General features: G+C 36.3%; 1 pseudogene; it reads left to right on the forward strand.

Annotated features, from left to right (window-relative positions):
- LOC120176207 overlaps positions 1–24,615 on the forward strand; it is a 101,525-nt pseudogene that overhangs the window by 70,950 nt on the left and 5,960 nt on the right.

Raw genomic sequence — 24,615 nt, forward strand, 5'->3', positions numbered from 1 at the left:
TAAGGAACACATTTTTGTAAAAGCATGTGGGCATCTAAAGGTCCTATTGAAACATTTCAAATTTGTGAAGCATAAGATGAATGAGCAATTAAATGGGTATGAGATGTTATCATAAATAAAAAGTGTCATTTATGCTGGTTTCATAATTGACATGTGTGGTATTCAAATTTTGTAACAGATATGATTGCGATATTTATGTGATTATACAGATAGAAGTGGTCGGTTCTAGAGGGTCAACAAATGATTTTATTAGTGGAATGAGAAATTAGTTGGCGGTTAAATTATTAAAAGTCATAGATTGAATGTTGTGGTTCACAATACTTAACGTACTGACAATTTGAATATAGGTTGTTGGAGAATGTGATCGTATGCGAATATTAAACGATCTCGTAAGCCATGATCAAAATAAATGGAGAGAGGAGATAACAAAAGCTTTCATCAGACACATGAATAACAATAAGCCCTAATGATGTAAGGGAAATTTTGTATACGATTTATAATTTTGTATCTGAATGTAATTATGTATGAGATGAGAAAAGTTAGCAATAGGTTGTTGTACTTGTTTCTTATACATAGGAGTTATGTTGATACTTACGATATATGAAGATCGTTGTCTACATTATTCCAAATGTCTCTAACATAATTGTCATCATGTGCGGGACTGGTGTGTCATTCCATTCCGTCTTCGAAAAAATCAGTTGATGTAGGTTGTGTGCTTATTTCCAAACTGAGCTTGACTTGAGGACATGTTAGTTTGTTATGTTCCTCACCGTTGCAGCACCCATATTGCCTAATTTACTTCTCGACCTTGTTCTTTGCTACTTTTTTTTTTGCTTACGTTGTTTTCATTTAGGGTCATAAATGTTGTTTACTACACTGCTTCGGTTGACTAAATCATTCAAACCAAATGAGTTTTCAAATTCTGTTGTTAGTCTTCTCATCTCATCTCTTGCGGTTTTAAAAGACGCATTTGTCTTTGATGCAATGTAGCATAACCGACTTGACGTTGCACGTAGAGCAGCGAACCTTGCCATTTGCATTACTTTTGGAGGCACATTCAAGTCAAAAAAACTGGGTTCACATGCCTTCGCATCCTTAGTCCACCTACTTTGAATCAAAGACCTGGGCAAATATGTGTAATCTAAGTGCTTCAAAACGTGAAGTTGATAGCGACATAGAATTTCTACGGTCTTAAATTTTTTACATGAACAATTTAGGGTTTTCGTACCAAAATCAAATCTGATTTCAAATGTCTTATTTTTTTCTTTGTACTTTGTCAAAATATAATTTTGGCATTCATCTGATAATGACTGAATCTTTTCCTGAAGCTGGTATAATGTCTCCCGTTGAAGTTCTTCTTAGAACAAACGAAAAGATTCGCGCGTATAAACCTCAGCAACATGGCTTTCAAGGTCAATCAGTTTTGTTATCTGGAAGGGCTTCTTCTGGGAACTTAAGTAATCCACTTTCAACTCATTGATATGCATTCTACTAATTCCTTCTTCAATTGCACAAACAACATCTAAATACGACTTTTTTCTTTTAGTGCAATCGCGAGTGAAGCATTCATAGACTCTCACCTTTGTGTTAAGCAAATATTGTTAAATAAATGACCGGTTAGATATGCTTATGCCCATAAGTTCCAAGTAATTCCCTTCTCAATCACCCATGGATGCTTTTTGACATTGAATTTCAAAACAATTGAACGCCATTGAGTATCAAATTCCTCGGCTGTCCACCAGGAAGCCATGTATTTTGATAATGCTACTGTAAATTTTGAGTCACCAATGTTAGCTTGTACATTGCGAGAAAGATGGCAAGAACATAGATTAACATAAGGGATAACATCTTTGATAGCCCTCTGCATTGCTCTATCCTCATCGGTGATAATTGAAATAGGCGATTTATTCATCACGGCTTCTAAAAAATTCTTTAGCACCCACTCAAAAGATTGGGACGTCTTGTTAGCGATTATGGCAGTAGCAAACACAATTGTGTTATGGTGATGATTGACACCGAAAATAGGCATAATTGGTCTACCATACAAATTATCTTTGTGTAATATGATCTCGATGTAGAATCAGACCAAATAAGATTATGTAATGCCCTTGATTCGTTTACCGAGTATGTCATAAAAAATCGGGATCATCATGTTTCTTATAATCAAAGTAAGCAATAAGCACATTCACATCCCCATTGAATATTTCCTTTACTTTACCTCTTTGAAGTGCATTGTAGAGGTCTTTATGTGTAAATCTAATATTATGATAGCCCACTACCTACTGCGTTAAATATTTCATTACTTGTGAAGTGTCAACACCGACGTCTTTCAATGTTGTTGCCTCATCGACATTAGCCTTACTCACAGCTCTATTAGAACGCATAAATGGTGTCATAGCAGGTGTGCACAATACATGATTATGTTTCTGAGAAGACTTACTTACAACCCATTGATTGTTTGTATTTGTTGTTGTAACTATGACTTTAGCCTTGTATCCGGTTCTTGTGACCGGCGTATGAGCACATTAACGATCAACAATATTGACTTTGGATGCTCAAAACACTTTTTCAGAACAACAAAATTCGTGTGTCTTCACATTCTCTTCCATATCAAGCCATATTGTTCCTCGACGTCCACTAAAACCATGTTTTCATACGAATCCCTTGTAAAAGTCCCAAGCTTGATCACATGAAGAGAAGAGCTGACCAACCAATCTGTCAGATTCATCAACAATATGTATTTATGGCATTCCTTGGTTGGCTTAACATTGTCTTCTGCAATATGATCCATAACTAATGGTTCCTACAAATGGCAAAAATTTGCTTGTGCAAGTTCAATGGTCCCAACAGGAGTTGATGGAGATGTAAGTAAAGGTTCATAGAACAATATGTTTCAGTGGTGCTTTCAATAGGATGTGGTAGTTGAAGGGTGGGTACAACATTAATTTCTTACGACATATTTAGGTATGTACAATTAATAACTACAAAATTCGACATTTATTACTTTAAAGTAATAGGTAAATTTACAATGTAAGTGGTAAAAATAGATTTTTTTATTGACAAAATTAGTAAACATAAAGTTTCGAACATTTTTATCCAGTATGCTTCCCAAACTTGAGGTATCGATACATGTATTATAAGTATTGATCCTAAAAACATCGGAACCGATAACTATAAAGTAATAGGTAAATTTACAATGTAACCCGTAAAAATATATCGGTTTAATGAGAGAATAGGTAAACATAATGTATCGATACTTTTTGTCCAGAATGAATGCCAAATGAGATGCACGCATAAAGTGTCGATACATTTATTATAAGTATCGATCCTTAAAAACATTGAAACTGATTATTATAAAGTAATAGGTAAATTTACAATGTAAACCATAAAAATATACCGATTTAATGAAAGAATAGGTACACATAATGTATCGATACGTTTTTAAATTGTATCAATACTTTTTTTCCAGAATGAATGCCAAACGAGATACACGCATGTCGTAATCGTCGTTTGGTTGGGCCCTGAATTGGGCTTCGACTTGAAATAATTGGGTTGGGAGTCGCCACCGACCACTTTAAAACGAGTTTAGGTGGGTCGGACACCATCTTACATGAACTGCATTTTTACCATAAATGTGTCGGGTTCGGGAGTCGGTTACGGTCAAAGAAGGATTAGCACCCTTGAACCTCCCTTTCGATACCAATTAATTTGCCGGTTGTCTTAAATTAAGAAAATTGTAATTTAAAATTAAAAGGTAAAAATACGATCACAATTACTTACCTTAGATAGTTTTAAATGTGTGGCCTTAAGAAGGTCAAAAAACCATGTTAGATAAAAATGTAAGAAATAAATAAATAAATTAAATTAAAATGAAGAAAAAACAAATTAAATAAAAGATAAGATAAAGAAAGCAAAGATAAAATAGTAAGTAAAATAAATATAAAAAATAAAAAATAAAGAAAAAGAAGAAAAAATATATAAATAAAATAATAAAAAAGTAAAAATAATATATATATATAATAAATAAAAAAAATAAAAACTAGTAAATATATATATATATATATATATATATATAAATTAATAAAACTGATAATAAAAAAATAATATATATATATATATATATAATCTAAAAAAATAAAAATATAAACTAAAGTAAAAAAGAAAATGCATAAAATGTAAAAACAATATTACATGAAAAAAAAGAATAATAACAAAACAATTAAATAAATTGAGTAAAAAGGGAAATGTGCGTATAAATAAAGTTAAATAAATAAAATAATAATAATTAAAACGTAAATGTAAGAGACCGAATCAAAAGTAAAAAAAAATGCTACATTTTATTTCCTTTTCGAATCGTTTACAATAGCTTTGCCTTTGTATTTTCCGTGCTTTCCTTTGTATTTTGTATGTAAATCGTGTGTTACAAATGGGGAGGATTACATGTATATATAGTGAAAAAAACTAACTATTTTTAGAATCCTGTTAATAATAGAATCCTAATGCAACTAGACTCCTTGCTCGGTTGTTGCACGTTTGTGGTTGTTGCACGTTTGTGGTTGTTGCTTTAAAAGATATGGTGGTGGAAGAGTCCTCCTAGGAGAGAAACTCTTGCTAGTTCTATCTTTTAAGAACATGGGTGTCTACAGCTGCCCCTCTTTGTCCCTTTTTGTGGAACAAAAAATAGGACAAAGATAAAAAGACACAAATTTTTGTTCAGTGGAGTTGAAGAATAACTCCTTGTCGAATTGAATTACGGATGGCTCCTCCGTCACGAAGTCGAGTCCATCTTGAAATGATTTGAATCAGAATGTGGCTTCTCGTTGTAGTCCAATTTGGTCTTCTTCTCGGTGTAAAGACCTTGGCTAAAAATTCGACTGGAAGTAATCTCTTGACTCCACAATGTGGTTGATATGCCCTCGAGTTGAATGAAACTGAACTCGAAAAGTCTTCACTGACAGATAGCTTTTCTCGACTTAAGCTATGCTGACAGAAAAAAGGCTTCTTGCTACTAAGGCACGACTAACTCATACCTTCTTCTCGGCTTGAAAAACCTCGATTGTAGTCGGACAATAGTGTGATTGAGGTGTCATCGAGCTGAATGGAATCGAACTCAAAAATTTTATTGACAGCTAGCCCTTCTTGCCTTGAGTTATGCTGTAAATGATGTGCCTTAGAGCTGAGCATAGTCGAACTCGAAGGTCTTTTGGTGACAGATAACCCTCGAAGCTGAATGTAATCGAACTCGAGGGTTTGATGTTTCAAGAGAAACATTTTCAAAGGTTTTTTTTGTGTGTTCTTCAAGAGAAAAAATTTTGAGGGTTTTTTTTGTGTTTCAAGAGAAACTGTCTCAAGAGGGACAAAATTTGTTTCAAAAGAAACTGTCTCAAGAGAGACAAAACTTAGTTCAAGGGAAACTGTCTCAAGAGAGACAAGATTTTGTTTCAAGGGAAACTCTCTCAAAACTCATTTTAAGGGGATTTGATTTAAATATTTTGTGTTTTAAGGGAAACATTTTCAAGGTTTATGTTTCAAGAGAAACTATCTCAAGGGAGACAAAATTTCGTTTCAAGGGAAACTACCCCAAGCGAGATAAAATTTATTTCAAGGGAAATGTTTTCAATGTTTATGTTTCAATGGAGACAAAATTTCGTTTCAAGGGAAACTGTCTCAATCGAGATAAAATTCATTTCAAGGGAAATGTTTTCAATGTTTATGTTTCAAGAGAAACTGTCTCAAGGGAGACAAATTTTAGTTCCAAAAGAAAATGTCTCAAGGGAGACGAAATTAGTTTCAATCAAAATAGATTCAAATATTTTGTTTCAAGGGAAACTTGGAAACTGTCTCAAGAGAGACAATGGTGAGCAAGATTCCCTTCGTCGTGAAGTTGAAACCGTGGATGACCCATTCGTTGTGAAGTTGAGCCTTGGAATTGGATATCCTTCATCGTGAAGTTGAAATCCAAGTAAGTTGTATTGTTTCGAGTCCAATATCCTCCGTCGTGAAGTTAAAATTGGCTCTGGAACTAAGAAATTGTTTGTTGATATCCAGCCGCCCCTTCGCTGTGAAGTTGAGCTTGTGCTGTCTCAAGTCCAATATCCTTCGCTATGAAGTTGAAATTGGCTCCGAAATTGGGAAATTGTTTGTTGACAACCAGTCGTCCCTTCGCTGTGAAGTTGAACTTGTGTTGTCTCGAGTCCAATATCCTTCACTGTGAAGTTGAAATTGGCTCTGAAATTGGGAAATTGTTTGTTGACAACCAGTCGTCCCTTCGTTGTGGAGTTGAACTTGTGTTGTCTCAAGTGGCACGATATCCTCCATCGTGGAGTTGAAATCGCAGGTGGCCCTTTCGTCATGAAGTTGAGCCTTGACTTGGATATCCTTCGTTATGAATTTAAAATCCAAGTATTGTATGTTACGGGTGGACACGATTCCCTTCGCCGTGAAGTCAAAACTTTGGATGACCCCTTTATTGTCAAGTTTGGCTTCGAGCTAGATATATTTTGTTGTGAAGTTGAAATCTACTCTCGAGCGAATTATGTCACTTTGAGTTCAATATCCTTCACCATGAAGTTGAAATTGACCCTGACTGAAACTGGAAAGTTTTTTGTTGTCAGACAGTCGCCCCTTCGCTTTGAGGTAGAGCAACAACCATGTGCTTTTGAATCGAGCATCCTTCATCTTGAAGTTGAAACTTGACTCTAAAAGCTACAAAAACTTATGTATATAAAAAATGATAAATGCGATGCTCTTAAGTATGTCTAAGATGCATGTAACATGTGCTTTGTGTGCTTGTTCCTGCATATGGAGGAAATTCCTTCAAAAGGTCTGATAATTTGCATCAGGATGTTGAATTCCCAAAGATGCCCCAATACTCGATGTTGAATCTAAAAAAATGCCCCAACATTTTATGTTAAATCAAAAACAATGCCCCAACATTTGATGTTGAATCTTCAAAGATGCCCTCATTGTTCCTGATTTCTTGCTTCAGCGTTGATTCTAAGCATGAGTTTTGTGTTTGAGAGCCACATGTCATTTACCAAGATCCACTCTAGAGAGATTGTCTTGTTTTGAAAAACATGTTTTTCTATCTTTTTTATTTTCAAAGTTCTGAAAATATAAAAAAAGAGTTTCGAAAAATGTTTAACAAAAAGTTTTGAAAATATTGCCCCTTTCACGGTTTTACAATTGAGACAAATAATAAAACTAGAGTTCATTGGATATCAAAGAATTAATTACATTGTTAATCCTTTAATAAATTATAGTCGTTTAACACGTGCCAAGAACAAATCTATTTTTGGGAAATAGTTAAGTAAGGAAAGGATAAAAATGTCTCAGGTTATTGTGTTTGGTCAAAGGTTTGGCATTTTTGTTTATTTGATGCTCAAAGGTTTGATGGGGTATCCTGCATGCTCCTCTATTGGAAGTGTTCTCCGATTCCCAGCTTTCATGGTCAAGCTCGGATTGTGCGATGCCTTATCAAGGAATTCGGGCGATCACCTCAGCTACCCAATTTTTGTATTCAAGCCGTATTTTCAGGTTTTCAACTCGAATCCTCCTTTGGTTTGAAGATGTCTTTCATAAATTATGTCTTAAACCCCCTTTTATTATTTTTCTCTATCATGCATTAATTATACTATTTTTTGCAAATAAAGAATAATCCTGACGGGCGGGATGAAATCTGAAGATAGTCTCTTCTGTTTAGAAATCTATGTATGATTAGAATGGACTTTTAAGGCACGTAATGTAGGTCATGGTTCATGGTTATAAAAGAAAGGGATAAAAGGCCCAAACATCCCAAACAAGTGTTTAAGGGTGATTGAACCAAGGATCAATTCATTATGATGTCTTCGATCATATCTTGCTCAATTTGAATCTGCTCGTATGTGTATCTCTCTTGATGCTCCATGATCTTTGAGTGGAGTGATTCAATAATTCAGAAATGATTGTGCTTGATCAATCTCATTTGATGCTCTATGATCTTCGAGTGAAGTGGTTCAGTGATTCGGAAATGATTGTGCTTGATCAATCTCATAGTTTGAATCTCGATGCGTCATTTGAATCGAGAGAATCTTTGCATATTCATCTTGTCTTCTTTTTTCTTTAATTTTCCTTTGTTTTTTTCTCTTTTTTTTTTCTCTTTTTGCTTTGATTAAATCTTTGCACTTGGCATTTGGTTCACTTTTTAGTATCTCATCTTAATCAATGTCTTCACTCATGCGAGCAGAGTTTCTCCACCTTGCCCCCCAGTGTGGAAGGCGATCCTTGGTTAGGGTTGAATCAGAAGAAAAATACTATAGGCTCAAAAGGGGACACAAGGGATATATATTTTCTCCTGTTGTGAAGGGATGAAGAAAGAAAGTCGTTCATCATTTCATACATGGAAGTCCTCACAGAAGAGGTATCCCCATGGGGATAGATTTTCAGGATTATTTTTATTCACATAAAAACAGTTCAATTAATGCATGGTAGAATTATTCCGAGTGAATTCTTCTTTCTGCTTCTTGCCCCTAATATGTCTCAATGTTCATGTTCCCTGCAAGATGCCCCAAGTTGTGTCTTAGAAGAAGGCTCATGTTCAAATGAACAACTCAATTCCTTGGGTTTTAATGGCATAAAAATGTTAATTTTGAGTCTAGAAAGACAATGGTGTGACTTTATTTGACTCAAAGAAAGGTATGGGTGTATCAAAAGATAAAGGCAATGTTCAAAAGTTTCAAAGGGAGGTAATGTCAAAATTTGGTCTTTTTGGTAATGACCATGAGTTATTTTGGGTAAAGAATCAAGGTATTTTATTTTGGGGTTTGAGATAGGATAAGAAAGGTCTAATCTTGCCATATGTCAAAAATCTATAATTCTTGAAGAATTAAAAGAATCCTTAATTCATTTAATATTCGAAGAACTAAAGATTAAAATTTGTTCAATTGCTCCACCTTAGAAAGTAACATAAATTCAATCGTTTAAAAGATTAAGAAAACATGAAAGATCAAAGACGTGTTCAAACAAAACAATCCTCTACGTTCAAATGATATATGCAATGTCCCCTTCTTCGACTGTCCATGCCCCTGAATCCATCAGGTTTTGGATATCGTGCTTCAGCGCCTTATAGTTCTCAGAGGAATGTATGGAGCATCCTATCTGGCAACTACAAACAGTTTCAACATCGTAGCCCTTAAGATATGTGGACTCTTTTATCAGATCATCCTGTCAGGCTTAGTCGTACAACCAGCTGATCGGGCTCATTCGTTGTGATTTTAGTTTTTTTCTTTTGATGTTACAATCTTGTTTCCATGTGATATCATGTGGTTAAAACACTTCATCGAATTCTCCATGAAGAAATTTCATGTTTATGAAAATGCTTAAAAAATGAAATGTAGATGCAAAATGCAAAAATGCATGAAATGTTTCAGGCATTGATCCAAAAACATGTATGTTATTATAAATAATCTTTACTGGGACAAAAGTGTTTTATCTTTTAAGAGACAATAAACATATTTAAAGGTATATCCAGACTAAATCCTCTAGACCTTAAAACAAGTTGACTAGTCTTCTACATTCGTCTGTCACCGGTCGAATACCCTACCGAACCGCTCTGGCTTGTCTGGCTAAATCGTGCAAGTGACAAGCTATTTTTTGTACTTGTTCCCAGAAGTATTGAATGACTGCATCTCTGGCTTTCATCCTTTGCTGAACCTGTTCTATAACGAAAACATCATTGAAATCCTCCATCAAAGGGATTATCTGAAGTTCATTGAATTTGTCGATAATGGCTTCCAATTCAGCTATCGTTTTGTCATCTTGTTCTTGTTGTCTTTGAAGGGACTCTCGAGGTCAGTAATCTTTTTCTCGTCTTGCCCCTGCCACCTTTGTCAACCCATTTTTGAAAAGTTGACTTTTGATCTATTTGATTGTGGGCACCATGTCTTATTGATCGAATGTGACACATAGTTGTCTTTCAGATTATCCTCATTTTGTTTCTGAGTCTTTTCTGACCATAGTCGGACCCTTGCGTTTTTCACCTCTTGTATTACAACCCCTTTGTCCATTAATACAGATCATTCATGTTTTAACAAACACGTTTTTGTGGATTAACACCTCTTTTAAATGATGCAAATGATGAAAACAAAATAAAAGAGAACAAAACTAAAATAGAGTTAGTGAGGTAAATCAAAACAATAATAAAAACTAAAAATCCTACCCCACATGATAACTACCCCACATACCCGGACATGATCTCTATCCCGCATGTTAATTCCATACAAATCCTAACCGCATATTTGTCTAGTTCGCATGCTTTGAATAGAAAGTGAAGCATGAAACAAAGTAGCCTAGGGTTTGGAATGAGGTTTTGGGGTGGGCTCTAATTCCCTGTAATCTTCCGGTTTAGGTTCTAGGAAACAATACCCAAGTTTTCCTTGCCATCGCCCCTTTGGGCTTATCAGACCCTTAGTCCTAAACCCATCACAGGCTTGTGTGGACTAAGTTAAACTCGAGAGAACACATTCCCTTATGTCTATGAGATGAATAAATTCACACGAAGACATAAGGTATATGAATCTCGGAGGCTACTTGCTAGGCCTGTGCGGTGAATAAATTCACACGAAGGCGTCGCTTTTATCCCCACTTAAATAGGGTTAGAAGCTCGGGTTTAGAGCTTTAAGTGAAAAACAAGCTTTGAAGGGCTGAAATCATTAGAAAACGGTTAGTACAACTATTTACTCGAAAATATAATCAAAAGTAAGAATAAGGATCGAAATGTTACCTTACAATTTAAACTTACCCTTTTCGTTAAAAAGACAACTGGAAATTACCTTAGCCTGACTCACTTACCTGTCCCCAGTGGAGTCACCAAGCTGTCGTAATCGTATTTTGGTTGGGCCCCGAATTGGGCTTCAACTTGAAATAATTGGGTTGGGAGTCGCCACCGACCACTTTAAAACGAATTTAGGTGGGTCGGACACCATCTTACATTATATGCGTTTTTACCATAAATATGTCAAGTTCGGGAGTCGGTTACGGTCAAGGAAGGATTAACACCCTTGAACCGCCCTTTCGATACCAATTAATTTACCGGTTGTCTTAAATTAAGATTTAAAATTAAAAGGTAAAAATACGATCATAATTACTTACCTTAGATAGTTTTAAAGGTGTGGCTTAAGAAGGTCAAAAAAACCATGTTAGATAAAAAGGTAAGAAATAAATAAATAAATTAATTAATTAAATTAAAATGAAGAAAAAACAAATTAAATAAAAGATAAGATAAAGAAAGCAAAGATAAAATAGTAAGAAAAATAAATATAAAAAAAATAAAGAAAAAGAAGAAAAAAATATATAAATAAAACAAATAAATAAAATAATAATAAAAAAGTAAAAATAATATATATATATATAATAAATAAAAAAATAGTAAATATATATATATATATATATATATAAATTAATAAAACTGATAATAATAAAATAATATATATATATATATAATCTAAAAAAATAAAAATATATACTAAAGTAAAAAAGAAAATACATAAAATGTAAAAAAATATTACATGAAAAAAATAACAAAACAATTAAATAAAATGAGTAACAAGGGAAATGTGCGTATAAATAAAGTTAAATAAATAAAATAATAATAATTAAAACGTAAATGTAAGAGACCGAATCAAAAGTAAAAAAGATGCTACCTTTTATTTCCTTTTCGAATCTTTTACAATAGCTTTGCCTTTGTATTTTCCGTGCTTTCCTCTGTATTTTTGTATGTAAATCGTGTGTTACAAATGGGAAGGATTACATGTATTTATAGTGAAAAAAACTAACTATTTTTAGAATCCTATTAACAATAGAATCCTAATGCAACTAGACTCCTTGCTCGGTTGTTGCACGTTTGTGGTTGTTGCTTTAAAAGATATGGTGGTGGAAGAGTCCACCTAGGAGAGAAACTCTTGCTAGTTCTATCTTTTAAGAAAATGGGTGTCTACAACGCATAAAGTCTCGATACATTTATTATAAGTATCGATCGTCAAAACATCATAACCGATTATTATAAAGTAATAGGTAAATTTACAATGTAATCGGTAGAATATACTGGTTTAATGAGAGAATAGGTAAACATAATGTATCGATACGTTTTTAAATTGTATCGATACGTTTTTAAATTGTTTTGATACTTTTTGTCCAGAATGAATGCCAGACGAGATGCACTCATAAAGTGTCGATACATTTATTATAAGTATCAATCCTCAAAACATCGAAACTGATTATTATAAATTTGATAACTCCGTAAAAAGTTTCAATTTCTAGTCTTTTCACTTAAGTTATTGCTCGTCTAAATAAAGTATGTACAACATTTTAGTTGCATTTAGTTGCATATAGGTCATGTTAGTTTGTCGTGGATTAGTTTTTCTTAAGAAAGATTTATTTGGTATGACTGATACTGCTGAGGAGAAAAGGTTGTTTGGATTGTGTTCGTGCAGGAAACCTACAGAGGAAGAACATTTCAGTCATGACAACGTAGATATGTAAAGGCCAATGGAACATATATGAACGTGAGGAGCAGATTAATCTCGTAAAGGCAAGGTTTATCTGAAGAAGTTTGAAGCAGGTGTGACGAAACCACATATGTCACACGCCAGCTGGATGACATACTTCACATGCAAGTAAGCCTTAATTATTCTGACAGCCACCTTTCCTTTTTAAGTCTGGGCGTTTTATAAAGACTATTTAAGGAAACTCCAAAAGCATGTAAAGCCATAGGTGATCTTTCCGTATAAATAACCAGTCGTAGCCACCAAAGAGAAGGGGGCAAGGAAGAAGAGAGAAGAGCTTTACCTAAGGCGTGAGCAAGCAACTGCAGAATTTTCTCACCGTTACTAACCAATTGCAAAGCTTTCTCACCATTACTAACCAACCTTCTTGGTGTCCTCCATAGCCAGACTGTAGCAGAGCGGTGATCAGGTCTCGAGAGAGGCTGATCACCAAGGCAGGCGCGGTGTTGATCAAAATTGTTGCGATAGAGCCCCTGGTTTTGGGAGTCGTTCTTCCTTTGTTCTTAAACTCTTTATCTGTTTGGGGTTGTATTAAACGTTGAATCTTGGATGATTTTTGATAGCACCATGGTTGTCTTACTTGGTCTTAAACTTTATGTTGCATGAACAATTACTTTTTGTTTATGAATAATGAATTATGGTTAACTTATGACTGTTTTGCTCATTGTTTAAATATTTTACCTTGCGCTGTAAGAGCATCGAGAGATCGACTGGGGTTTTGGTAAAACAAGTCTTGGAAATATAAGAGCATCGAGAGATAGCCTTTTGTCTAGATAGTGATTCTTATATTCGATAGAATTAAGATAGATCCACGTGAGCAATGGAATGAATCCAAGATGGTGAAGTTCTAACTTGTTTACCATAGAGATAAAGAGTGAGTTTCAAACTAATAAAAGTGATAGAAGCTAGATTAGGATATACAATGCTTATAGTTTACGCTGAGAGGTATTACTACAACAACAGTTTGACAAACCAAGGGTTGTAGTTAACGCTGAGGAGTATTGCCATAGCAACCGTCTAAGAATACCTAGTAATCATATCGGGCAACTTTAGAAAGTCATAATAATTCATTCTAGATTTTGAATAATTTTTGTCAACAAAAAAGTTTAGCATAAGTGCTCTTTTATAAGTCTGAATATGTGATGTTGTTTGCATTATACTTAAATCAACACTTGTCTTTATTTTATTACAGTATTCTGCATAATTTATTTGCCTCGACCAAACTTTTCTGCAACCATTATAAAACTTCTTTAGTAATATTAGTCGACAACTTAGTAGGGATTAGTTTGTGACACTAGTTCTAGTTGTGGTGAAAATAAATTTCCAATCCAATCCCTGTAGAGACGATACTCACTCACTACTATATTTCTTACATCGATTGTGTATACTTGCACAGATTTGCTTGCCTTAGCATATACATTTACAAGCGATCAAGTTTTTGGCACCGTTATCAGGGATTGACAACTGACGAAATTTTTATTCTCCATAACAAGTTCTTTTTGTGTCACCTTATATTTATTTAGTCTAACATAGTTTACTATTTTATTTTGTAGGTTTTGTTATTGCATCACCCTGAGATCTGCTGGTAAACCTTTGGAACCATTCGACCATGAAGTTGAGTAATCATTCAGATAAAGGCTACGCACCCAAATAACCAGAGAACAATTAAACCAAATACAAGATAATATGGGAGATCTAGGACTCGATGCAACCATTAATATTCAATTTGCAAGGCCGAGAGCTATACGAGATCATTTGAACCCAATTCTCGATGATCTCAATCTAGGAATAGTGGCACTTGAAATACAAGCCACTCACTTCGAACTTAAACCGGTGATGTTTAATATGCTAAACTCGATTGGACAATTTGGTGGTTCACCCAATGAGGATGCTAGGCAGCATGTTCGTGCTTTCCTTGAAGTATGCGACTCGTTTAGATAACTAGGTGTACATGAAGATGTGCTCAAAATAAAACTTTTCCCTTACTCCCTACGTGATAGAGCAAGATCTTGGCTCAGCGAAGTTCCTTCTGGCTCAGCGAAGTTCCTTCCGGCTCAATGAAGTCATGGGTAGATTTATGCAAGAGCTTCTTACTCCGGTATAATCCACCTAATATGAATACACAACTTCACAATGACATTGCAAGTTTTTTCCAATGAGAGGATGAATCAATGTATGACTGTTGGGATAGGTACAAAAGTCTACTTCACAAATGTGTTAACCATGGATTTTATGACTGGACACAAATGGTGATGTTTTACAACGGAGTTAATGCACCAACTTGAATGATGTTAGATGCCTCGACAAATGGCACCTTACTAGACAAATCACCATATGAATCCTTTGACATCCTTGACAGGATAGCGAATAATGATTATCAATTCCTAAATACAAGATTGGGGATAGGTAGAAAAACATCTAGAACATATGAATTGGAGGGTAAGGATTTAGTTGTCGCACAACTTTCTGCAATAACCAATATGTTAAAAAATTTACAAAGTCCTAATGAGGTAAGAGAAGTCAAGATGACCACCAATGGATGCATCTTTTATCACAACAATCATCATGAGAGTTAATGTCCAGAAAACCATGAATAAACCAATTTTGTGGGAAACTACAATCGGAGCAATAATAACCCCTATTCAAACACGTACAATCTTGGCTGGAGATAACACCGAAATTTTTCATGGAGTAATCAAGGAAACAACAACAATCAAGCAGCAAATTACAGGTCACAACAAAATAATTCTAAACATCAACATTTTCAGAATCAACATCATCAGCAGCCTTGGCAAAATAATAAAGGTATATCTTCTTCCTCTAATACTAATTTCAATACTAACTCCTTGGAGTTATCATTGCAGGAATTCATGGATTCAACAAAAGATTTCATGAACTCAACAAAGACCTAGATGCACGAACATTCTGCAACAATTAAAAATCAAGGAAATTTGTTACAAAGACAATCAACACTTTTGCAAAGCCATAGTTCATCTTTAAGAGCATTGGAGAACCAAGTGGGACAAATAGCTACGACATTACATTCTCCCCCACAAGGAAATCTCCCTAGTGATACTGATATAACTAAACATCTTGGAAAGGAGCAATACAGTGTACTTACACTAAGGAGTGGAAAATAGGTCAACCAAGATGACAAGTTTGGGGGAGAACACCTGAACAGTTCTCGCCATGGCATAACACAACCAGAGGATCAAGCTAAAAATGTTGAACAAGATGAAGCGCCTGAAGAGAAGAAAAGGAATGAAGGCTCAGAAAAGCATCGCTCAAACAATGAGAAATTCATGGCCAAGGCCAGAGATTATGCAGCACCAACAGCAGACAATGCGAGACCTCCACTACCATTCCCTCAACGGTTGAAGATGCATGATGAGGACATCCAGTTCAAGAAATTCGTTGATGTTCTGGATCAGTTGTGTATCAATGTATCCTTACTTGAAGCCATCAAGCAAATGCCTTCCTATGCCAATTTTTTTAAGGACATTGTTATAAAGAAATGGAAGGTACAACATGTTGCCATATCAATATAAATCTGTTCGGCAGTAAGGAAACTACCACCAAAACAAAAAGACACTGACATCTTTATAATACCATGCTCAATTGGTAATGACTTCATAGGACGAGCTCTTATTGATTTGGGATCATGAGTAAACTTGATACCAAAGTCCATATTTATGAAACTAGAAGGGCATCACGCCTGTCCAACCTCAGCCATCCTACAGCTGGCCGATCGGTCTTATGTGTGGCCCGAGGGCAGAATAGAAGATGCCATAGTAAAGGTGGATAAATTCGTATTTCCAGTTGATTTTCTCATTCTGGATTGTGAAGCCGAGGAAACACACCAATAATTTGGGATGACCTCTCCTAGTCACTAGAAGAATCCTAGTAGATTGTGAAAAGGGAGATTCTCAATGCGAGTAGGAGAGCAAAGTGTCACCATCAATGTATTCAATTCCATGAAATATATGGATGATTCAGAGGAATGTCAATGCATTAACAAGGTAGAAGAAAAGAGAATCCTTGGACGCGTTGAATCTCTAAGGCTCGATGAATATAGCGCTTGGTATCATAACCCTACAACCGAGATGCATGAACAAGACTATTTTGTCTCAGACAAATTATTTTCAGAAGAGGATTCTGGAAATAATGGCCCTAACAACAGAAATCTGAACAATGAGTGCCCTGAAAAATGACCCCAATACAGGATATGGAGGAAAGGTAAAGGATCAGTTGAGGTTTCTTCATAATAAGGCATGTATGAAATTCGAACCCTTAGACTATGATGAAGTTAAGTCCCAAGAGTCATCCTTACAACATGCAACGAAACTGGAACTTAAAACTTTTCCATCACATTTGAAATATGAATATCTAGGAGACGATGAAACCTTACTAGTAATAATTTATGCCAACCTAACCACACAGGAGAATAGTTTGTTGAAAGTTTTGTCACAGCACAGAAAGGAACTAGGATGTACAATGACAGACTTAAAGGGAATCAGTCTGATCATATGCATGCACAAAATCAATCTAGAAGATAGTCGTAGCACTTCGGTGGAACCCCAAAGGAGACTCAATCCAATCATAAAGAAGGTAGCCATGAAGGAAATTATAAAATGGTTAGATGCGGGAGTAATTTATCCAAAATCTGATAGTTCATGGGTTAGCCCGGTACAGTGTGTGCCAAAGAAGGGTGGTGTGAGCGTAGTTAAAAGAGAGCAGAATGAATTCCTCACCACGAGAACAGTCACGAGCTGGCGTATTTGCATGTATTACAGGAAGCTCAAATAAAGCCACAAAGAAAAATCATTTTTTTCTCCCATTTATCGACCAAATACTTGATAGGTTAGCGGGAAAAGCATTTTACTGCTTCCTCAATGGATACTCAGAATATAACCAAATAGCCATAGCACTAGAGGATCAAGAGAAACCCACTTTCACATTCCCATATGGTACCTATGTATTTCGACGAATGTCGTTTGGACTGTGTAACGCTCCAGCTACATTCCAAAGATGCATGATGTCAATCTTTTCAAATATGGTGGAAGAATGCATGGAAATATTTATGGACGACTTCTGCGTCTCAGGTGATGATTTTGACCGATGTCTCGGTAATTTATCAAAGGTGTTGAAATGATGTGAATAAGCCAACCTAGTACTGAATTGGGAGAAATGCCATTTTATGGTAACCGAAGGAATAGTGTTGGGTCACAAAATTTCTTGCCGAGGCATTGAAGTTGATAAAGCTGGAGTGAAAGTAATTGCAAACCTTCCCCCACCCACCAATGTGAGAGGTGTATGCAATTTCCTTGGACATACAGGCTTCTACAAGCGATTCATAAAATATTTTTCTAAAATCTCTAAACCCTTGTGTCTTTTGCTTCAACAAAATCATACATTTGAATTTACTAATGACTGTTTGAATGCCTTCACAGATTTGAAGAACAGACTATCGACAACACCAATTGTTATCCCATCGGATTGGAACTAACCTTTTGAACTCATGTGCGATGCTAGTGACTATGCAGTTGGAGCGGTACTAGGGCAATGAAAAAGTAAAATCTTTCATGTTAGCTACTATGCAAGCCGTACTCTTAATTATGCACAAATAAACTATACCACCACTGAAAAAGAACTCTTAGCAGTAGTATTTGCATTCGATAAGGTTAGGTTATATCTAATAGGCACTAAGGTAATTGTGCATACAAATCAATCAGCCATTAAATATCTGATTAATAAGAAAGATGCAAAGCCTAGGCTAATTCTATGGATATTATTACTACAAGAGTTTGATTTAGAGATCAAGGATAGAAAGGGTATAGAAAATCAAGTGGCATACCATTTGTCTAGGCTAGATAACAAATCTGATTGTCCTGACATAACAGAAATTCAAGAGGATTTCCCTGACGAGAAAATATTATTTGTCACGGCTGCGCCGTATGCTGACATAGTTAACTTTCTTGTTAGTGGTATTGTTCCTCCTGATTTATCTAGTCAGGGCCGAAAGAAGTTTCGACATGATGTGTGACATTACTACTGGGATGAACCGTTTCACTTCAAACAATATGGAGACCAAATAATACGAAGATGCATTCCAGGAGAAGAGCAGAACGATATTCTACACCAATGTCACTCGTCACCATATGGAGGACATTTCGGTGGAATGCGAATAGCGGAGAAAGTGCTTCAGTCCGGATTCTATTAGCCAACATTGTTCAAAGATGCGCATGAATTCTATAAATCATGTGATAGATGCCAACGAACAGGCAACATATCAAAACGGCATAAGATGCAGTGGCAAAATATTATGGAGATTGAACTTTTTGACGTATGGGGAATATACTTCATGGGACATTTTCCCACATTATTTGGGGATTTGTACATTCTCTTGGCAGTGGACTATGTATCCAAATATGTTGAAGCCATTACAACACCTAAAAACGATTCCAAGACGGTGTTAAAAGTTTTGCATAAAAATATATTCACACACTTTGGAACACCATGAGCTATCATTAGTGATGAGGGAACACATTTTGACAACAAATTGATTGGCAAGGCACTAAAATGATATGGAGTGCGACACATGATCGCTATGGCGTATCACCATCAGACTAATGGACAATCCAAAGTGTCTAACCGGGAAATTAAACAGATCCTTGAGAAATTGGTCAACCCAAGTCGGAAGGACTGGTCGCCAAAGCTAGATGAAGCACTGTGGGCCTATCGCACATCGTTCAAGACACCGCTGGGAATGTCACCGTTCAAACTGGTCTATGGAAAGGAATGTCATCTACCTGTTAAACTTGAACATAAAGCCTATTGGGCCATCAAAAAGTTAAATATGGATGCTCAACTTACTGGAGAAAGAAGACTTTTGGAACTGAACGAGATGGATGAATTCAGAGCATATGCATACGAGAATGCTCGCATATACAAGGAGAAAACAAAACGATGGCATGAAAAAAAATATTGCCGAGACAATTTTACTCTGGACAACAAGTACTGCTCTACAATTCACATCTTAAGCTAATCACGGGCAAGTTAAAATCACCATGGTTAGTACCATTCATCGTACACCGAGTCCATAACAATGGATCAATTAAAATCTAGAACCAAAATGATGGTTCCATCTTCAAGGTGAACAGGAAGAGACTCAAGGAGTACAAAGGAGCCCCAGTCTTGTACGACAAACCGGCATCGTTGGCACTTGAGAAAGAGAGATTCGTTGCCCAGACAATGAAAATTTGAATTCTGTACATAAATAAATTAAGTCATTTTCTACTTTCATTATCCGTTTTATTTTATCTTCATTATTTATTATAGGCATAGAAAGCACACGTGGCAACATGGGGAGTTGGAGCATGCATGAAAAGAAAGAAAACCCTAGGGTGCATAGTTTTGGCGACAAAATAAAAGAGGGAAAGAAATATTTTCCCTAACTTTATGTCTAATCACATATCCTACATTTAATGCCAAATATTTCCCCCTCATGTAAGGACAAGATTACCCCGAAACCACCCATTACTTTCTAAAGAAAAAAACTGCCCAACTTTTTCTTCTTCATTGTGCCTCACTCTCTCTCTACCAAACAAGAAAAATTTTCTTTCTCTCAATGAAATCCTCCCCATCGCCACCACTGATTTCACCACACCAACAAAGTACCATGGCCAGATCACGAAAAAACCCAGCCCCAACACTGAGCTTTGAGCATTTCCAAACAACCGAAGCTGAATAACGCTTCAAAATCCTCCAAAAATGTCAAGTGTACTTGGAAGATGGATTCTTCTTTCCAGCAGAGGATGAAGAGCCGTTTGGACCGGAGGTAATGGACATGGTAAAGAAGCACAACTGGAAGAAGTTCGCTCGCCATCCCAAGGTTGTAGCACCGCGATGGTGAGGGAGTTCTAATCCCATCTCGAGGACTCGTCCAACCACATAGTGTATGTTCGAGGAAAGCTCATTTGATTTTCCACCTCCGCACTTAATTGATACTTCAAGTTGGGGAAGATGGAAGAGCAGCACAAGAAATTTGTGGCTGAGGTAAATCATGAAACATACAATCGAGTTCTAGAAGATTTATGCTTCGGGTGGGCCAAGTTCGAAGGGAATTCCCCAACAAGGAAGAGAGTCGATCATCGAGCCCTTAAATCGATCGTCAAGTTATGGAACCATTTCCTCAAGGGCAAGCTTATGCCCACGTCTCACAACACAACGATGCTCGTGAAAAGACTGATATTCTTGCACTCAATAATATACGAGAGGAAGATTGATGTTGGTGAACTCATCTTCGAGCAAATACACGAGTGCGCCAAAAGAAACCGGGGTAATCTATTGTTTCCTAATTTGATAACCTCACTGTGCAGGAAAAAGAAGGTCCCCGAGGAGCCCTTTGAGGATTTCATTAAATCAAAGGAGGGTATCACCAAAAAGAAGGTACCCGAGCTGATGAGTTTCGATGACAACGCCCATCATAAAGGCTTGGAGCGGGGTGCAAAAACAGTTACCTCGGTCAGAATAGATGCAGTGGTTACACACACGCATGAAACACGTGAAAAGATAGGGCACCTAGAGGATCACATGGAGATCTATTTCGAGTATGTGAAGGCAAGGGACGCATAAGTCAACGCCTTCTTCAAGGAGTTTTTCCCGAACACAAAGACAAATCGACCACAGTTCCCTAGCGTCCTCCTCAAATACAATACTGGCGGCAGCACAATTCACGTCTCAACATCAATTGTCCCTCCAGAGGTTCCCCCAGAAGTACCCACAGATGTGCCACCACTGGCAACCCATGTCTTGCCCGTACCAGAGGAAGGTCAGGGCGACACAGAAGAGTTCCTTAGCTCCTCATCTTTCTCGAACTCCGATAATAGTGAAAATAGCCCACCCAACTTCTTCTCTGATGAAGCTTTCACCCCAGCCCCGAAGTAACCCGAGCATGATCCTCCTCAATCTCCTGCCAGTCAAGCACCACCAGTTTCAGCAGCAGCTCAAACTCCAGCACCAGTTCCAGCACAACCGACTCCTTCTACCGAGCAACCAACTCCAGTACGAGCCTCGACTAGCAAGAAGCTCTACAAACGAATGACAGGTCGTATACTTCAGCCATCTCCCTCGACGATAGCAGCAGTAGACTCGGGATCTGAAAGCCTATCTCCTCCGAAACGACGGTGAACGAGAGCGTCCAGTTAAGCCACCCCACCACAATGAGTTTCAATTTTAGTTTTTTTTACATTCGCATATAGTATCATGTAGATTTAGTTATCTTGCATTGAGGAAAATGCATTTCTCAAGTTTTGGGGAGGTATTGTGCCATATTTTTCCATACTTTGTTAAAAATAGCAATTGATGATAATTGGTTAAAAATTTTGGTTGTCATGACATAAGTAGGCTATGACTATTGTTAGGAATGAATTAGGGATGTCCAGTAACGAAAGCATAATTTGATTGCCTAGGCCAGAATTATTGTAAGACTGTCTAAGGAAGAGAACCAACCCTAGGCCTAATTCTTTGAAATTTACAAACACGGTTGTAGGTTGTCTCTGCTTAAGGTAATCTGTAAAATTTTTAGGAAATAACTTTCTATTTACCGAGACTTTAAAAATATTTTAAGGGTAAAGTGAAGCTCCCTAGTGTTTAAAAACTTGAAAAATAAAAAGGGACACTCATCTGTGCAAAGGCATAAACAGAAAAACTCCATAAGAAATTAAGAGTAGCCACGGTATATGAGTGAATGAAAGTAGTCACAGGATGACTCTGCCCAACTAGCTTGGGGGTGGAATGTATGCTCCCTTTCACCTAGAGTGTGGAACAGTAGATGTGATGAGCTGACTCCCCTATGGAAAAAAGAATAAAACGTTGATAAATAACTAGTAGTATAAACTAAGCCTGACAGATAATTTGATGCCTTGACAATCCAGAAGTTCTTACTTTAAGTTTTCTAATTACCTTTATGCAAAGACTGGTTACAATCACGCACACACAATAACAAGGAATCATGACTAAGGAAGGGACTTGACTGATATGAGTGTTGTACATGTTGAGGCCAAATATTTTTGTTGAGGGCTGAAATCTCAAACCATATGATTTTCTTAACACTGCTTTGCCATGACAATTTGTAGTTATTGTACATTGCTTGAGGACAAGCAATAGCATAAATTTCGGGGTGTGATAACTCTGTAAAAAGACTCAATTTCTAGTCTTTTCACTTAAGCTACTGCTCGTCTAAACAAAGTATGCACAACATTTTAGTTGCATATAGGTCATGTTAGATTATGGTGGATAAGTTTTTCTTAAGCAAGATTTATTTGGTATGACTGATGCTGCTGAGGAGAAAGGGTTGTGTGGATTATGTTCGTGCAGGAAACCTACAGAGGAAGAACATTTCAATCGTGACAACGTAAATATGCAAAGGCCAATGGAACAGATAAGAACGTGAGGAGCAGATTTATCTCACCAAGGCAAGGTTTATCTGAAGAAGTCTGAAGCAGGTGTGACGAAATCGCCTATATCACACGCCAGCTGGATGACCTATTTCACGTGCAAGAAAGCCTTAATTATTCTGACAGCCGTGTTTCCTTTTTAAGTATAGGCATTTGATAACGGCTATTTAAGGAAACTCCAAAAGCATGCAAAGCCCTAGGAGATCTTTCCTTATAAATAACCAACCGTAGCCGCCAAAGAGAAGGGGGTAAGGAAGAAGGGAGAAGAGCTTTACCTAAGGCATGATCAAGCAACTGCAGAGTATCCTCCATAGCCATACTGTAAAAAAGCGGTGATCAGGTCGCGAGAGAGGCTGATCACCAAGGCAGGCGCGGTGCTGATCAGAATTATCGCGACAAAGCCCTCGGTTTTGGGAGTCGTTCTTCCTTTATTCTTAAACTCTTTATCTATTTGGGGTTGTATTAAACATTGAATCTTGGATGATTTTTTATAGCACCATGGTTGACTTACTTGGTGTTAAACTTTATGTTACCTGAACAATTACTTTTTGTTTATGAATGATGAATTATGGTTTGCTTATGACTGTTTTGCTCATTGTTTAAATATTTTACCTTGCGTTGTAAGAGCATTGAGAGATCGCTTGGGTTTTGGTAAAACAAATCTTGGCAATATAAGAGCATCGAGAGATAACCTTTTGTCTAGATAGTGATTCTTATATTCGAGAGAATTAAGATAGATCCACGTGAGTAATGGAATGAATCCGGGATGGTGAAGTTCTAACTTGTTTACCTTAGAGATAAGGAGTGAGTTTCAAATGAATAAAAGGGATAGACGCTAGAGTAGGATAGACAACACCTATAGTTTACGCAGAGAAGTATTGTTATAACAACAGTTTGACAAACAAAGGGTTGTAGTTAAACACTGAGGAGTATTGCCAGTCTAAGAATACCTAGTAATCCTGTCGGGTAGCTTTAGCAAGTCATAATAATTCATTCTAGACTTAGAATAATTATTTTCAATACAAAAGTTTAGCATAAGTGCTCTGTGAGAAGTCTGAATATGTGAGGTTGTTTGCATTATACTTAAATCAACACTTGTCTTTATTTTATTCCATCATTCTGCATAATTTATTTGCCTCGACCAAACTTGTTTGCAACCATTATAGCACTTATTTAGTAATATTAGTAAACAACTTAGTAGGGATTAGTTTGTGAAACTAGTTCTAGTTGTGGTGAAAATAAATTTCCAATTCAATCACTATGGAGACGATACTCACCCACTACTATATTACTTGCATCGATTGTGTATACTTGCACAAATTTTCTTGCCTTAGCATATACATTTACAAGTGATCAAAAGTAATAGATAAATTTACAATGTAACCGGTAAAAATATATCAGTTTAATGAGAGAATAGGTAAACATAATGTATCGATACGTTTTCAAATTGTATCGATACTTTTTGTCTAGAATGAATTCCAAACGAGATGCACACATAAAGTGTCGATACATTTATTATAAGTATCGATCCTCAAAACATCAAAACCAATTATTATAATGTAATAGGTAAATTAACAATGTAACCGGTAAAAATATACCAGTTTAATGAGAGAATAGGT

This window comes from Hibiscus syriacus, unplaced genomic scaffold (assembly GCF_006381635.1).
Source record: "Hibiscus syriacus cultivar Baekdansim isolate YM2019G1 unplaced genomic scaffold, ASM638163v2 tig00112231_pilon, whole genome shotgun sequence".
In the NCBI taxonomy this organism is placed as follows: Eukaryota; Viridiplantae; Streptophyta; class Magnoliopsida; order Malvales; family Malvaceae; genus Hibiscus; species Hibiscus syriacus.